This window comes from Megascapheus bottae, chromosome 35 (assembly GCF_031878675.1).
Source record: "Megascapheus bottae isolate mThoBot1 chromosome 35, mThoBot2.hap1, whole genome shotgun sequence".
Lineage (NCBI taxonomy): Eukaryota > Metazoa > Chordata > Mammalia > Rodentia > Geomyidae > Megascapheus > Megascapheus bottae.
The window spans coordinates 2886284-2904183 of record NC_143543.1 but is presented as its reverse complement, the minus strand read 5'-3'; the positions used below and the strand labels follow the sequence as shown (position 1 = coordinate 2904183).

Below are 17900 nucleotides of genomic sequence, written 5' to 3'. Positions count from 1 at the left end.
TCAAGAAGTCAAGACTCAGCATCTTTATTTCATGTCCATTTCTTTGTCTATGCTCTCTTTCTGTGTGTGTCTCTCTCTGTCTCTCCTCTTCTTCAAGACTGGAAAAACCTGGCCAATCTCCAGTGTAGATAAAGTCCATCCACTTTATTCCCTAGCTGTTTTAATTGAAAACAACAATGAACCCTTTGCCTTCTCCACCCTCAATCTGTCATGTAGGTTCATAGTCATTTTTTTTTCTTTGTGTCAGCGGTGGGGATTGAACTCTGGGCCTGGCTGCTGTCCTAAAGCTCCTCAGCTCAAGGCTAGTGCTCTACCATATTGAACCACAGCTCCATTTCCAGTTTTCTGGTGGTTTAATTGGAGATGAGAATCCCATGGGCTTTTCTGGTGGGGCTGTGATCCTCAGATCTCAGCCTCCTGAGTAGCTAGGATTACAGGCATGAGACACTGCTGCCTGGCTCGTAATCATGCTTTACAAACGACCATTTAGGATTTAAAAAAAGGGTTTTGGTAAAAAAAAGAAAACATAAAACAAAATGCCACAAGGAACCTGCCATTCAACCCCCACTTCTCACAATGTGTTGGGCCCCATTTTTCGAATCACTGGAAAGTGAAATTCTCCTAAGAAGAATGTGCTCATCCTTTCTCCAAAGCCATATCACCACCTTTGGTAACCAGGTATTGGGGAATGCAGAAAAATGCAGAAAACAAAAGTGCACAAAATTCTACATGCTAGCTGGTCTATGGAAATCTTGGGGAGATGCAGGAAATGGTGTAGCAGAGGAGAAAGAAAGCATTGATTTCTGACTACTGGGTGATTTGTACTGAGTCGAATATCAAAAAAAAAAGAAGAATTCAGAATATTTCAAATGTATGTCTAGATGAAATCTAGAATCCATTTTGGCATCTATTGGTACTAAGAATACATTTTTTACTTTTGCCAGTCCTGGACTTGAATTCAGGGCCTGAGCACTGTCTTTGGACTTTCCTCAAGGCTAATGTTCTACCCTGAGCCACCACACCACTTCTAGCTTTTTCTATGTATGTGGTACCGAGGAATCGAACCTGGGTCTTCGTGCATGCTAGGCAGGCACTCTACCACTAGGCCAAACTCCCAGCCACTAAGAATACATTTTGTGAACAAATTGCTATCTTGTGGGCCAAATAGGACAAAATTGACAGCACCCAAACAATAAAGTTGATGGGGAAAAATGAAGTGATTCTAATGATCCTAATAATGCCATAAATATATACATATATGTGTATATAGCACATATATTACTAAGTCTGCAAGTCAGCAAGAAGTCTAAGCCCTTTATTTGAGGTCGCTAATTAGATTTTCTTAAACACAGAGGTTGTTGGGAGCTGGTGGCTCACACCTATCAATCCTCGCTTCTCAGGAGGATGAGATCTGACGATTGTGCTTTGAAGCCAGCCAGGACATAAAAGACTGTGAGACTCTTATCTCCAATGACCCACTAGAAAACCAGAAGTGGGGCTCAACTGGTAGAGAGGTAGCCATGAGCAAAAGTAGTTCAGGGAGACCACCAAGTTCCAAGTTTAAGCCCTGGGACTGGCACAAAAAAAAAAAAAAGAGGAGATAAAGAAGGAGGGAGAGAGGAATGGAAGGAGGGAAGGAAAGGAGGGAGGGAGGGAACACAAATGATTTGACAGTTCTCTGTTCGTTTATAGATGAATGTTTGATATCTTTAACATTTTCCAGTCCTGAATTTTTCTGGGAAAATTCCATGTGTGGACTTCTCTATTGATACCAGTGGTTAATTAACTGAAGATATGTTAGGCCTTAGGTCTTTTTGAAAAGCTCTATCACACTTGGAATCAAGGAATTAAAAAAAGCATATCTGTCTAATATTTGTGTCCCATCTCTATGAAGATCTGGACAAGAATTCAACTATTAGTCTTTATCTTGTTTTTGTGCTGGTCCTGGGATTTTGAACTCATTGCCTAGGCACAGTTCTCCTTTCCGGTTTTTTTTTTTTTTTGGTGACTCATTGGAGATAAGAGTCTCACATATTTTCCTACCTGGGCTGGCTTTGAACTGTAATTCTCCCATCTCAGCTTCCTGAGTAGCTAGAATAATAAATATTAGCTTCCAGCACCCAGCCAATCATCATTGTTCCTCATGGAAGTTTTCTGTCTGAACTTCTCGCTAGCCGTGTACTTTCTTCCTCCCCCTCTCCCTGTCCTTTCTCTTCTGGCCTTTGTATGTCTATCTCTTTTTTTTTCTTCTTCGTGGCCTTTCTTTTTTTTTTTTTATTTCAATGTACCTCCCTGTTTTCTAGCTCAAGCACATCATTTTCTGCTACTGTGCTTTAAAAGAAGAAGAGGGGGAGAGACAGAAGCACTGGCTTTGCCATGAATAAAAAATGCTAGGCTTCCTGCATCCGTGGTGTACTCTCATTTGTTTTCTCTCTATCGATTTATCAGCAGAAGGGAAATGACTTGCAGGAAGAGAGGGTCCCAGCTCCGATGACATTTATTTCTCTAGTCTGAGGAGACTCTCCAGCACTCCTCTCTGCTGCAACCCAGATATTGGAGCTGTAAAAAGGACTTGTAACAAGGTTTAGTGCTGTGATTAGATCGTGTTAAGTACCTTGCCTTCATATCAACCAGCACTCAGCAAGAGCCCAGCCCCCAGGCGACCATTCCTCCTTCTGCTCTTTTCTTTTTTAAAAAAAGCATGGAGAACAAATCCATCCACTCCTTCTCTGCCCCTCAGTCTCTATTCCAAAATACTCAGTCTTGCAGACATTATAGAATACAAGTAAAATATAAGCATAGATCTATTCAGTTCCTCAACGTCAACTATTTCTTTTTAGAGGTACAGGCACAAGCTTTTTCTTTTACTCCGTTGTGGGGCTTGAACTCAGGGCCTGGGTGCTATCCCTGAATCTCTTTTGCTAAAGGCATTTTGAGCCACAGCACCATTTCTGGTGCTCTGTAATTCATTGGAGATAAGAGTCTTAGGTACTTTCCTGCCCAGGCTGGCTTTGAACCAGGATCTTCAGATCTTCCTGACTTGCTAGAATTACAGATTTGAGCTCCCAGCCCCTGGCTCATTCTTCATTTTGGAGCAAGGGTTCTATTTGATTTCACGAAAGCCACTCTTTTTATCCAGCAGTTCTAAGATACACATGCTCAAGGCTGTTGATTATCTGTGAAACCAAATTCACTGGCTAAAACCAGGGTGACAGGTGTGGGGAATTGGACTCTCCGTGGTTTGGGTTTAGCCACTGGGGTAAAAGCTCTTGCTGTTATCTGTCTAATGCTGGCAATTAGGAAATTGCTCTCTGCTCATTCGGCATTTTCCTTAGGCCTGATCCAGTTAGGAGCTTTGCAAAAGCCCATGTTTTATCTCCATTGAACCACCAAAAAGCCAGAAGTAGAGCTGTGACTCAAGTGGTAGAGCAGAGATTTGATGTTAAAACCTAGGAGATAGCACCCAGATCCCTGAGTTTAAGGCACAGTGACACACACACACACACACACACACACACACACACACACGCTGTAAATAAATAAATAAATAAATAAATAAGAAATAAGAATAGGATATATTTTCCCCCTTCCCATATTACTTTACACTCATGATTTGTTTATTTGGTAATGTTGGCAATAGCAAAAAAAAAAAAAAAGGGGATTAAGATCTGCTCCATTTACAATATACCAAATTTGAGTTGGCAACGTTTCCAAAAAACATGCACTTTTTAGTTTTTGTTGTTTGTGTTTGTTTTTCATGCGGGTGATCTAATCCAGGACCCTTACACTGCCCATGCTAGGAAAATACACTACCACTTAGCTATTTCCCAGTCCAACTCCCCCCCCCCCCTCTCTCTCTCTCTCTCTCTCTCTCTCTCTCCGATTCTTTTCATAACTGTGTTGTGACATTGCAATGCACAGAGCTGAGAGAGCTAATTCAATTTTTGAAGACCTAATCACACTCAGTTTCACAGATGTATGAACCAAGATATCTGTTTAATGAGAACCATAAGCTTCACAGATACTTGGAGTATAAAAACATAGCCCATCCGAGACAGGCAGTGAGTGGTGACTCTTTTATTAACTCTGGGAAGGATTTCAGCTGTAGAATTCAAAGACATCATCTAAACATGAAAGATCAGACTCTACCTTTCTCCATCCATCTAAAGAATCATGGCTGACAGTTCCGAATAAGAGACTACTACAAAGAGAAAAAGTAATTAAATTACTTAATCATCGTTTTATGCAATATAGAAGCAGTCAGGACCCAGAGAGACCTGTTTTAAGCTTTGATTCCATGGAGAATGAACAGTCCTGTGGAAAAGTGTTCATACCTGGAACCCCGATTCCCAAGTGGCTGAGATTTGAGGATCATGGTTCAAAGTCAGCCTGGACTGGCAAATCTTTGAGATTCTTTGCTTCCATTAGCCACTAGAATGCCAGAAGTGGAAGGTCTAGTTCAAGTGGTAGAGAACTAGCCTTGAGTGAAAAAGCTAAGAAACAGTCTCCAGGTTCTGTGTTCAAGCTCTGAGACTGATATTAAAACAAGACAAGAGTATTTCACATTGTAACAGATTGAGAGGAAAGGGACTAAACAGAGTTTTTCCCCATGTTTCCTAGGTCTGGCTGTATAATATTCCTCTTACTTGGGCATGGACAGAAGAGAGGGATGAGAAGAGGGTTGGCAGGGCAGGAGAGCCCTAAACCTAAAAAGTCTCCTTCAAAGACAAGTCTGAAGCATGACAAAGCCCCAGGCCTTGGCATGTTGGTTGTGTCTTTGCCAGTCCTGGGACTTGAACTCAGGGTTTGGAGACTGATGACCCCCTGAAACTACAGCTCCACTTTTGGCTTTTTGGTGGTTCGCTGGAGATGAGAGTCTCACAGATTTTCTCCTATGTGGGCTGGCTTTGAACCATGTTCTTCACATCTCAGCCTCCTGAGTAGCTGGGATGACAGGCTACTATTGATGTCCGATTGGGGTGTTGATTTTTGAACCCTCACAAAAGCAAGGAATTTCTTTTCATTCTGTGTCTTCTCTCTGGGCTGTATTTTAATTGTGCTTGTGGAATGAACCCCAATGCAATTCCTGATACAAGCTTTCTGAGTAAGAGAGGTCTGTTACTTAAAAAGAAGTACGTGTGTGTGTGTGTGTGTGTGTGTGTGTGTGTGTGTGTGGTGTGTGTTGGGGGGGGGAGTGAATTAGCTAAATCTCACTACCAGTAGATTTTTGGCTTAAGCTCACCACTATCTCACTCAGCCTGTTGCTGCTGTGTCAACACGAGATGATTTCTTTCTGGAATATTCCAATACAGAATAAGAAAGCTGCCAACGGCGGAGATTTAATTCTACATTTTGGTTTTCAGAAGTGTATTCAGAGGTGAGAGGAAAAAGAAAAAGCGAGAAAAAGATAACAGCAATTAAAAGAGCGAAGTGACCTGGATTGTGATAGTTTTGTTTGTGTGTGTGTTCTCATTCTTCATGGCAAAGAGGTAAGATTGAAAGCCAGTGTACAAAAGCCAGTCTGCATCTGTTAAGTGCTTTTCCATTAGAATTATTGGGAAAGCCCCAGGGGAAAAATATAGGGCATTTAAATTAGACCTTTGCCTATATTCAGTGAATAAGGAAAACCTCGGTGGATACCTTCAGAGATCATTCTTAATGAACTTACTTTGTCCCTTTGAAAGTCCTGACAGTATAAATTAGTAGGCATAGTATTTCAAACCCGAAAAAGAAAATCGAGATTTATTATTTTTTTAAAAAAAAAAACCCATTGTCCATGTGATCATTCGTGCAGGTTTTCATTTCCAAGGTATTTCAGAACTTCAAAGAAAAACACTAGTGCTTGTAGATTTTTCTTTTTCTTTTCCTTTCTTTTTTTTTTTTTCCCAGCACAAACCTACAATGGTGGGATCTTTCAAACAGCTCATCAGAGTCTCTGTTCTATGGACAACCACGGTGTCAATTTTATACTCCTGCTGTTATTAATGGAAAAACCAACCTTTTGACATGTTTAGGCCGGGTCTCAAAAGACTAGCTTTCACAGGGGATTATTAATAAAGGTTAGAATTCACTAGCTGTGAGTGATTTGTGGCCTTGCTGAAATCCTTTCTTTGGCCTGTGTGTGGTGTCGGTCGGTAGCCATAAAGATAGTTATGGATTTGGATGTAGGTGCAGAATGTCCATGGAAAAATGGGTTCCTGAATGGATTATGTAGAGGCCAACTTTAGACCTCATGAGATAGATACAGAACCAAGTTTTCTCATCACCAGGTTTCATTTCATTGTAGTGGGTGGCAACTGTACTGAAATTGGAGTTGAGCTTTGAAATAGTTGAAATGGATTTCTAGAGTGATGTTATGACCTAACTACTAGTTTCTTAATTGTGCATGTGCGTGTGTGTGTGTGTGTGTGTGTGTTCCAGTATGGGACTTGAATTCAGGGAATTCAAGCGTTGTCTTGTTTCCACTCAAGGCTGGATGGCGCTCTCTCACTTTAGCCACCCTCATACTTCCGGCTTTTTGCTGCTCTAATTGGCCTGCAGAAAATCTCAGATTGCATGGCATGGGCTGGCTTCGAACTGTGATGCTCTCAGATCTTAGCTTCCTGAATGGTTGGCTTTACAAGCGTGAGGCCACCACTACACCTTACTTAAGTTTCTTCATTCTTATGAGCTGTTTGTTGTTCCCCAAGTTCAAGGCAGTGTTGGGTTTCATGTGTCCACTGATGAGAGAGAGAGAGAGAGAGAGACAGACAGACAGACAGACAGACAGACAGAGACAGAGAGAGACAGAGACAGAGAGAGAGAGAGAGAGAGACAGAGAGAGAGAGAGAGAGAGAGAGAGAGAGAGAGAGAGAGAGAGAGAGAGAGAGAGAGAGAGAGAGAGAGAGAGAGAGAGAGAGAGGGAGAATAGCGCAGGTGGGGTTGGCTTGCTTTTGATGTGGGGGTGTCCAGTTTCAATGGCTGCTTTCTGGCTCTTCCCCATCCGTCTTGGCCTGGCACCTCACCCTTTTCTTTTGTGATGCCATGTGATATTATTTTTGGGGGGAAAGCAGCGTATGTGAACTTGCTCGGGTGACAGCTGTCAAGTGTATATGACCATATGCATTGATGAGTAAAGTTGTCGTCAACTGTCAATGGGCCATATGTAATATGATGAGCAAAGTTATGGGCTGCTGTCTTGTTAGATATAAAAAAATTAACACCCCCCATCCCATCCTGAACTGTCAAAAAATCAGGTATTTTTGATTTTAATAAGGGAAGCCTGTGATATATATATATATATTATCACACCCCTGTTTTTTCTTTGACCATTCTTCTGTAGATAGAAAAATCTTAATTGTCCATACATTTCATACATTCACTGAAATGGGAAAAGTCTGATCATCTTTACCCATCAAAAACAAGGAGGGAGCCATGCATGTGAAGTATCTGTAAATCCAGATACTCCATAGGCTGAGATCTGAGGATCGTGGTTCAAAGCCAGCCCGGGCAGGAAAGTCTGTACGACCCTGATCTCCAACGAATCCCCAGAAGACTGGAAATGGAGCTGTGGTTCATAGGGTAGAGTGTTCACTTTGAAGGACAAAGCTAAGGGACAGCTCCCAGACTCCAAGTTCAAGCCCTGAGACTGACAGAAAAAGGGAAAAGAGTCAAAGCAATAAAAACAATAATCACAACAACACATAAGAGAAAAGTAATGGCTGCACAGCAGCAAATCAAATGGCAAGGATAATGATAAGGTTGCAAAAGATTTCATTCATATGCCCATCTCCCTCCCTCCCTCCTTCCCTCCCTCCCTCCCTCCGTCCCTCCCTCCCTCCCTTCCTTCCTTCTTTCCTCCCCCCCCTCTTTCTCTCTTCCTTTCATGCTTGTACTGGGATTTGAACTCAGGGCCTCATGCTCTCCTTTAGTGTTTTCACTCAAGGCTGGCACTCTACCACTTGAGCAATGCCTCCACTTCCAGTTTTTTGCTAGTTCACTGCAAATAAGAGTCTCTCAGCATTGTCTTCCTGAGTTGGCTTTGACCTTGATGATCCTCAGAGCTCAGCTTCCTGAGTAGCTGGGGCTGTGGGATGAGTTGTTGTCGCCTGGTTTTCATGTCCCCTTCTTTACTTCTGATAAAGAAGTTTTCATGGCGTGAACAAATGCAGCCACGGTGTGGAAAATGAACTCTATGACTTGTGGGTTCGATCGAGAGGCAAAACTACACAATGCTCAACTACAGTATTGGACTGGGACATTTTATTTTATTTGCCAGTTGTGGGGCTTGAACTCAGGGCCTGAGCAATGTCCTGGGACTTTTTTTCTCAAGGCTAAAGCTCTACCACTTGAGCCACAGCACCACTTCCAGCTTTTTTCTACATATGTGGTACCGAGGAATCGAACCTGGGTCTTTGTGCATGCTAGGCAAGCACTCTACCACTAGGCCACACTCCTGGCCCCTGGACTGGTACATTTTTGGAGGAAAACATTTAGGATTTCTTTGACATGTCTGCTGAAGGAACCTTCCTGAAACCCTAAAATCATGGAAGACGCTGTGTGGTTTCTTAGCCCTTCTCTGGGTTTCATTTTCCTTCCCTTGCTTTCCTTTTTTGCATTTCCTTTGACATTAACTTACCAAGAACAGAATAATCCCTGCTTTCCTTTGGGGTGGTTCTTGGGTTTGAACTCAAGACCTTGCACTTATGAGGCATGTACTCTACCATTTGAGCCAAACACCCAGCCCTTCTTGCCTGTAGTTTTTGTTCATATAAATTCGTGTCAGCATCTTCATCCTTCTAATGCTCCTTTGTAGTTTGGATTATAGGGGTTTGCCATCAAGCCCAGCTTATTTTTATTAAATGGAATCTTACTAACTTTCCCCCTGAGCAGGCCAGAAAGTCTGTCAGGTTCTTATCAACAGTAAAAACCCTTACCTCCCAAACAGATGGCTCTGAGTTCAAATCCAAGGATTGCCCTACACTTATATTTATTAATTAATTTCATTTCATAATAATATTATTATTTCCTTTCACGACAGTGGTGTAGAATAATTTTATCTTTGTATATCCATGGCCCACTGAGAATTTAATGTTTTATTTTTTTTATTCTCCTCTCAATTTGTGGGAAACATCAAAAAAAAATTTTTTTTGGTTTGCACCTGGATAACTATTTCTCATCCAAGAATATTGAAGTTTTAAACACTTTCCAATCATTATTTGATTAGATGCCAGGATGTGAGTGTTTATAATATGGAAGAACGAAAGCAAGAAGAGCCAAATTTTCAAATCTATTTTTTTCCAAAAAAAAAATTGGTAACATGAGAATATATTCCTGGCTCTTAAGTCTCTCACAGTCCCACTGCAGGTGATAATCATTGATCTGAATTTATTTTCTTCATTTGCTCGAGCTTTATTTTATTTTATTTTTTTTGCAATATTAAGTTTCATGTGATGGGCAATGATTGATATGGACCCTAATATTTTACTTCAAATGCTCATAAGAAAACCAGTATCTGTAAATAATTTGAGAAAATTAACAAGAAAAATAATAGGCGAGTAAAGAAAACATCAGGTTTTAAGATAGTTCATTTGCTATGACAGCTAATAAGACATTTTAGAAGAAAGCAGTATTGGGTCCTCACTTTGGCAGGACACATACTAAAATTGCAATGATACAGAGAAGATTAGCATGGCCCCTGCACAAAGACAACATGCAAATTTGTGAAGCATTTCGTATTTTTCAAACCCAAAGGAACATAGGCTCCATGGTTTCCCTCATTTGTAATAATTAGTTAACATCTAGAACTCTCCTAGCAGAGGATTGCAAGAGCTCAAAACCTAGGTACATAAGTCATATAGGATGAGACTAAAAGAAATAAACTCTAGGATATGGAAACAAGAGGTTTAGCTTGTGTGATTTTTGTTCTTAATGCACTATGTTATTTCTCTTCTCTCTCTTTTTTTGCCCTTATGATTAATCTCATGTTTTTACTGTATCTGACTTTCTTACCTTCTATATTGTATATACATTTATTTGTTTATTTGAAATATGCAAGGAGGGGGAAACAAGATGATTGGGAAGGACTGGGGGGGAAGGAAATCGGGACAAAATCATGAGAAGGGGTATCAATGTGTGAGAAGTCATGCACCCACTATCTGATGAATGTAACTGAAACCTCTATACATTACCCTGACAATTAAAAAAAAGAAAGAAAGAAATCACTGTTGGTCAGAAGTGTGCCTAGTGGTAGAGAGCTTGCCTAGCATGCATGAAGCCCTGGGTTTGATTCCTTGGTACAACAAAAAAAAAAGCCGGAAGTGGTGTTGTGGCTCAAGTGATAGAGTGTTAACCTTGAGAAAACTCAGGACAGCGCTCAGGCCCTGAGTTCAAATCCCAAGACTAGCGAAAACAAACAACCAAACAAAAAACACTATTAAATGTGAGTTCAGAACGCTAAAGTTCATGAGGCTGAGATCTAAGGACCACAGTCTAAGGCTAGGCCCTGAAGGAAAATCCCATAAGGCTCTTTGCCTGCAGTTAGTTAGCAAAAAGCCCAAAGTGGGGCTGTGGCTCAAGTAGTAGAGTGCCAGCCTTGAATGAGAAGAGTGCAAAGTCCTCAGTTCCAGCCGAGTCCCAGTGCGTGTAGAAATGAGTACACACACACACACACACACACACACACACACACATACACATACACACTTGTACGTTCGCACAGTAAATGATAAAAATAAAATAAATAAGCATTAAAAAAAAGAAGTTGGGCTGGGAATGTGGCTTAGTGTTAGAATGCTTGCCTAGCATGCATGAAGGCCTGGGTTGGATTCTTCAGTATCACAGACACAGAAAAAGCCAGAAATGGTGCTGTGGCTCAAGTGGTAGAGCAGAAGCTCAAGACCTGAGTTCAAGCCCCAGGACTGGCAAAATATAAATAAATAAAATAAGAATAAAATAACTTTATGAAGAAGCAACAAACTCGGGGAACTTCTTATCAGAATGAAAGAAAGTAGGACGTGGAAAATGAACCATCATTACTAGTCTTCTTCTTTTCCGAAGTTTTCAAAATGCACTTTAAGTATTTTTTTTTATTCTTATAAAAGCACTCTGAATATCAGGAAAGACCTTATTTTGTGAGGAATGAGCAGAACAGTAGCAAAACCTTCTCTGTAATGAAATTATTTTAATACCTTTCAGGCAAGAAATTAGTTTCATCAAGAAAATTGATTTAATTTAGCAGAGATGAAATATTTATAGCCAGAACCAGGTTAAACATATTTTCCCTTCCACTTCTACAGTAGAAAATAGCTTTTAACCAGCGGAGGGCCTCAAATCAATTAGTTCAGTGGAAGGTTTTCAAATTTTATGAACACCCCTCCCCTGCTAACAACATATCTCTCCCTGAATAAAAGGCTTTGCAAAATAGACAGGTCAACTCTGTGTGTGTGTGTGTGTGTGTGTGTGTGTGTGTGTGTGTGTGTGTGTGTGTGTGTGTGTGTGTTGGTTTGGGGACTCAAACTCAGAGCCTGAGCGCTGTCCCTGGGCTTTCGTGCTTGAGTCACAGCACCACTTCTGGCTTTTTAGTGATTAGTGGGAGATGAGAGTCTCATGAACTTTCCAGCCTGGGTTGGCTTTGAACCGTGATCCTCAGATCTCAGCCTCCTGAGTAGCTAGGAGGACAGGCGGGAGCCACCCTGCCCCAAACAAACTAATTTTAATGGCAAGCAAATTTTGAATGTCAAGCTCACTTCCCAACAGAATCAACCACGAGCTTTACAATAATAAATGATTTGCATTTATAGCGCCAGATATGGATTGGTAGGTGTTATTTTAACACTACTTTGGTGATTTTTTTTCTGTTTCAAATATCCATATTCTTCTTTGTCTTCCTTCCTTCCTTCCTTCCTTCCTTCCTTCCTTCCTTCCTTCCTTCCTTCCTTCCTTCCTTCCTTCCTTCCTTCCTTCCTTCCTCCTTCTTTCTTTCTTTCTTTCTTTCTTTCTTTCTTTCTTTCTTTCTTTCTTTCTTTCTTTCTTTCCTTCTTTCTCTCTTCATTGTGCCATTCCTGGGGGCTTGTGCTCAGAGCCTGGGTTCTGATCCTGACCTCTTTGTGCTCACAGCTTGCACTCTACCATTTGAGCCACAGCTCCATTTCTGGCTACTTTGGTGTGACTCATTGGAGATGCGTCTCACCAGGACTTCCTTGCTGTTTCTGGGTTTGAATGCAGAGATTTGAACCTCCTGAGTAGCTGGGATTGGAAGAGTAAGCCACCATCAGTCCATAACTCTCCAGCTGGACATGATTCATAGTTCTCACTTTAAAAAGGATCTGCCAGGCATAAGCCAAGCCTACAAGAATAAGTGACAGGTTGTTTTAAATGATCCTAAGAGCATTCTCACTTTGATTGGGAAGAAATATTCTCTTTTAAAATTTCATTGAGATGTGGAGCATTTCTTCATGTGTCTATAGGCCATTTTTGTTTCTTCTTCAGAGAAGACTCTCTTTAAGTCTTTGGCCCATTTTTTAATGGGATGGTTGTTACTTTGGAGGTTAGTTTTGGAGTGATTCAATTTTTTGAGTTGTTGATATATTTTAGATATGAGGCCTTTGTCCATTGTTTGGTTGGTGAAGATCTTCTCCCACTCTGTAGGCTTCCTATTTAATTTACTAGCTATGTCCTTTCCATACAAAAGCCCTGCAGTTTAATGCAGTCTCACTTATCCAGCCTTTCTCTGATTTGTTGTGATTCTTGGTCCTTATTTAAAAAGTTTCGACCTGTGCCAAGGAGGCCTAGTGTATTTCCTATTCCTTCTTGTAAAGTGTTCAGTGTGTCAGCTTTTACCTCCAGGTCTTCTCTGGTCATAAAAGCAATGCAAATCAAAACAACGCTAAGATTCCACCTCACTCCAGTTAGAATGGCCAGGATCAGGAAAACTAATAACAACAGATGCTGGAGGGGATGTGGCCAGGAGGGATCACTACTACACTGTTGGTGGGACTGCAAACTCATTCAACCACTATGGAAAGCAGTGTGGCAGTGCCTCAAAAGGCTAAAACATAGAAGTCCCCTATGACCCAGCAATTCCACTACTTGGCATTTACCCAACGGTCCAGAAACAAGGGCATACTAAACCCACTAGCACAACAATGTTCATTGCAGCACTATTCACCATAACAAAGATATGGAACCAACCTAGATGTCCCTTAGTTGATGAGTGGATCAACAAGTTGTGGTATTTGTACACAATGGAATTCTATGCTGCTGTCAGAAAGAATGACCTCGCCCCATTTGTTAGGAAATGGAAAGACTTAGAAAGAATCATATTAAGTGAAGTAAGCCAGACTCAAAGGAACTTAGGCTCAATGGTTTCCCTCATTCGTCATAATCAGTAGAAACCTTGGGCTCTCCTAGCAGAGATTTGCAAAAGAGCAAAACCTTGATACATAAGGCCATACAGTATGACGCTAAATGAAAGGACCTCTAGAATATAGAAACAAAAACCATATAATGAGTGATTGTTGTCCTTAATGTACTATGTTATCTCTCATCTCTTTTGCTGTTCCTTGGTTATCTCATATTGTTACAGTATCTCACTTTGTTATCTGATATATCGGATATATTTGTATTTGGTTATTTGAAAGTGGATAGGGAAGGGGGGAAAACAAGATGGGGGGTGGGGGGAGGGTAATGGGGACCAAGACATGAGAAAGGGTATCAATGTACGTGAAGTAATGCACCTTCTATCTGGCAAATGTCATGTAACCCTTCTATTAATTACAATAAAAATATCAAAAAAAACCCAAAAAATAAAAAAATCTCATTGAGAGAAATTTCAAATCATAAGCTAAGACTAAGAAATCTTCATGATCAAATCAGGTAAAGAAAGTCACTCATGTATCGAAAAATCTACTTATGTATATACACATTATCTGAAGCTGTGCTTAAAATAAGCTTTTATAAACATGTAGATTATTATATTGTGAATTGGATCTATTGATAAATATAGTGTAACTATTTCATTATCTACCTATCTATCTATCTATCTATCTATCTATCTATCTATCTATCTAGTGTTGATCTTGGGGCTTGAACCGAGAGCCTCAGCACTGTTCTTTTTCTTTTTCTTTTATTCCTCCTCAAGGCTAATGCACTACCACTTGAGCCATAGCTTCAATTCCAGCTTTTTAGTGGTTAATTGGAAAATAAGGGTATCCTGGACTCGCCTTCCTAAGTTGACTTTAAAGCTTGTTTTTTCCATCTCAGGCTCCTGATTGGCTAGGGTTCCAGTTGTGAGCTACTCGTACTAGACATTTTTAATTTTATTTATAAGCAGAGAACTTAAGAAATGATACTTTATATTTAATTGCAAAACTATCCATTAAAATAAATAATAGAAACCTTGATTGTAAACTCCACATCTAACTGAAACTAACTAAGCATGTTTGGACAATCTCTGTTTGTGTAGATTTCTAAACAGCGAAGGTGAGAATTTACCGTGTATCTAAACTTGTTTATTTCAAGATGCTGCACATAATAACATGACACATAAGGAAATAAGTTAACTTAATGATAAAGAAAAAGATTTGGGAGCCTGCTCTGGGTGAATACTTAAATTATACAACATAAACTCGCTTCGTTGAGAAACCTCTGCACAGTTGATGTTTCAAGTTGACATTTTATATTTTATAAAAATGTTAAGGCAGGGGGAAGAGAGCGATTGCATCAAGAAGTAACAAATTCACCATAGAGTTTGTTCAATAGTAATAATCATATCCTTGTCGTGTAAATCTTATCCCCTTGCTATGAAAGGGTGAACATATTTAGGGGAAAATTTGTCTTATGATGGTATAGCTAGATATGAGTTTGGATAGAAGGTAAAATTATTTCCCACTGATTTTATTTATAGGAGAATATTGACTTTACTACCTTTATGTCCAGATAGTCATTTGAGGTCAACGAAACAATAATGTGCAAAATAAGTCATTTGAACAGGTATACACAAATAAGACTCATCTTTGTTATCTGATGAATCTTAAAATTTCAGTAGAAGAGTTGGCCTAACCATATTTCGACCCAGCCGTGTTTCCATATGTTACATCTTAGTATAGAAATATAATAGTGATTTTGGAGAGCCATGTGGTTGTTTTATAGCATATTTTCCATCTTGACCCAGTAAAATTTTAACATATAAAACAGACCTAATAAAGAATAGAAAACAAGTTATTACAGGAAGGTAGAAGAGTGACACTCTAAGTTAGAGAATAAAGTCTTTTTTTGTCTTTTTTTAATCAGGCAGTAAATAAAGCACCATCTCCTTTTAAAATCAGAACTTATTTATTTATTTGGTATAGGATTTGGCTCTATGTTTTTAAATAAATGGAAACCCTTGAAACAGAAATGGGTTTCGGGGAGTCATATTGGAAATTAGTACACCCACTGCTAGTACTTTTTTAAAATTTTATTTATTTTTATTTTATTTATTTTTCAAAAGGCATAGTCAGGCAGTAAATAGGACTTTACTATATGTCACTATTAAGGGTCTTTTTATATTGTGTCATAACTTTATGTATATAAAAAGATATGTACATTTGCTGTAATTAGAATAAGGCCTTTTATCTGGTGCTTGCATTTCCCTGTTGCCATGTAATTTTATTCTTCGTGTCTCCCCAACACTCCCCAAACATATATTTGAGACATTGGTTTGGAAGGGAATGATCAGGTTAAATCTCCTTTTTGCAAAAAAAAAAAAAAAAAAAAAAAAAAAAAAAAAAAAAAAAAAAAAAACACCAAAAAACAGAAGTGAAGAAATCACATAAAACTAATTCATAGATGGGTTTTCAGCTCTTATACTGGTTCTGAGACTTTTCTATGTGGGAAACTTTATTTTTCTGGTGTTTATCAAACAAATTCAACTTTCTTGCCTGAGTGTGAGCTGGCAGATTCAACTTTTCCAAGACTTTTTTTTCCCCCAGTGGGAAGTCTTTCAGGTGATTCCAGTCTAATGTATCTTGGTAATTGTAGCTTCAGGGCTTCCTTTGACTGTAAAGGTGTAAACACTGATACTATTAGCCTGTTCACGTGTGGTAGTTGTGCGTACAGGTCACACCTTTTGCTTTAAATGGCTTCTCCACATGCTGGTGATTTCTAACTTCAGAAGTCAAATAAAAATATGACGCACCAGGCCAAGACTAAGCTGGGGTGGTGGTGGTAGGGGGTTAGAAGAAAGATACATACATACATACATACATATGTATATGCAGACATAGAATATTCACAAAAATATAAAGTCTCATCTTTTGCTGATGCTAAAATTTGAGATTTTTGTGGAATTGCTTTTTTTTTTTACTTAATTCTTTCATCAAAATATACTGATTGTGATTGTAAAGGAGATAGAGGGGTGAGAGTTGCATATGTCAGATAGAGTCCATTTCTTTTCTTTTTGCCAGTCCTGGTTCTTGAACTGAGGGCCTGAGCACTGTCCTAGGGCTTTCTCAAGGCTGGAGCTCTACCACTTGAGCCTCAGCACCACTTCTGGATTTTTCTATGTTTGTGGTACCATGGAATTGAACCCAGGTCTTTGTGTGTGCGTGCTAGGCAAGCACTCTACCACTAGGCCACACTCTTAGTCCAGTCCATTTCCTTTTGTCCATTACTCTCCCTCTCTCCCTGTCTCCCTATCCCCACCTACAAATAGTAGGGTTCATTCTCAAGATCGTGTCTAGAACCATGACTGTCTCTGATGCCTCTCTGCCCTTCCATGTCTGTGCCCCCCTCATTCCTCCCAAAGACAGAGAAATTAACAAATGAGACAAAAAGAAAACAAAAACAGTGAAAAAGGGGGGAAAAAAAAAGCAAACCCAAAATATCAAAGAACCTCTTGTTTCCATTTCTTGGAATTGCTTTTGATGAACATGATTTTATATGCTCATATACACATAGTTATTGAGCCTTTGTGATTCTCTCCTAAGAATATCCTCCTTAGGTCTCACTGTGCGAATGTCAAAAGTCCTGTCCGGTTTATCATGTCCTGGTGTGCTTTGTTTTCAGTCTTTTCTCCTTGTACTTCTTGCATTTAGTGGTGCATTCCATCCTTTGAGTTTCCAATGAACTATGATGAATTCCTTTTTATTTGAAATACCATTTAAAATAAAGTTTCCCATCCAAGGATAGGAACAACCTCTATCCCAGCTAGAAATATTGATGTTGAAAATAGCAACAATAATTCTCTTCCAGACACAGTTTAGTCACCTTCTCTATAAGGGTGCTACATTTATTCTGAACTGTTTATTCTCATGTGTGTAAAATTTGCCTGAGGTCTGAGGATTGGAGTTGAACCCAACCTCTGCACAATGTCCAATTAGCTAGTAAAAAGCCAGCATGGAGCTGTGGCTCAAGTGCTAGAACATCTTTGAGCAAAAAAGACAAGTGAAAAGGTAACGACCTGAGATCAAGCACAGGCACATGTACACACATATCCAAATCCCCCCCACCCAGGATTCTAGAAGGTTCTAGACTGTTATCTTTTGTGCTTTAATTCTACATTCCAGGGAGCTGTGAACTCCAAAGGACTAGCTGTGTAGATAGATGTTCACGTATCACATACGGTGCATGATAATAAATAACTATCTTTGATAATGAAGATAGACTTTAGTCTTTTAAACTCTTCAAAATTATTGTGCATGAAAGACACAGGGTACTCATGAATTGATTAGAGGAATTCAAAACTTCGTATACTATGATTTAAAGATCATTTAAAATAAAAAGAAGAAGGAGAAGGAGGAGGAGGAGGAGGAGGAGGAAGGGAAGGAGAATTGGGATCAGAGAAATGTTTCTTCTTTCTAACTCTTTGAGCTTATTCACCTCTGCCGCCTGCTTATATTTCTCTTTTCACTTCCACCATAGCTTTTTCCAGCTTTCCTAAG

General features: G+C 39.6%; 1 protein-coding gene and 1 non-coding gene across 2 annotated transcripts in view; both read left to right on the top strand.

Moving 5' to 3' along the window:
- Window positions 1–17900, top strand: part of Sox5 (SRY-box transcription factor 5) — a 732928-nt gene that overhangs the window by 110373 nt on the left and 604655 nt on the right. The gene's annotated exons all lie outside the window — the stretch shown is intronic.
- Window positions 9615–9721, top strand: LOC150042494 (U6 spliceosomal RNA). The gene has a single exon (XR_016533618.1). It is a non-coding gene; the product is annotated as a U6 spliceosomal RNA (small nuclear RNA).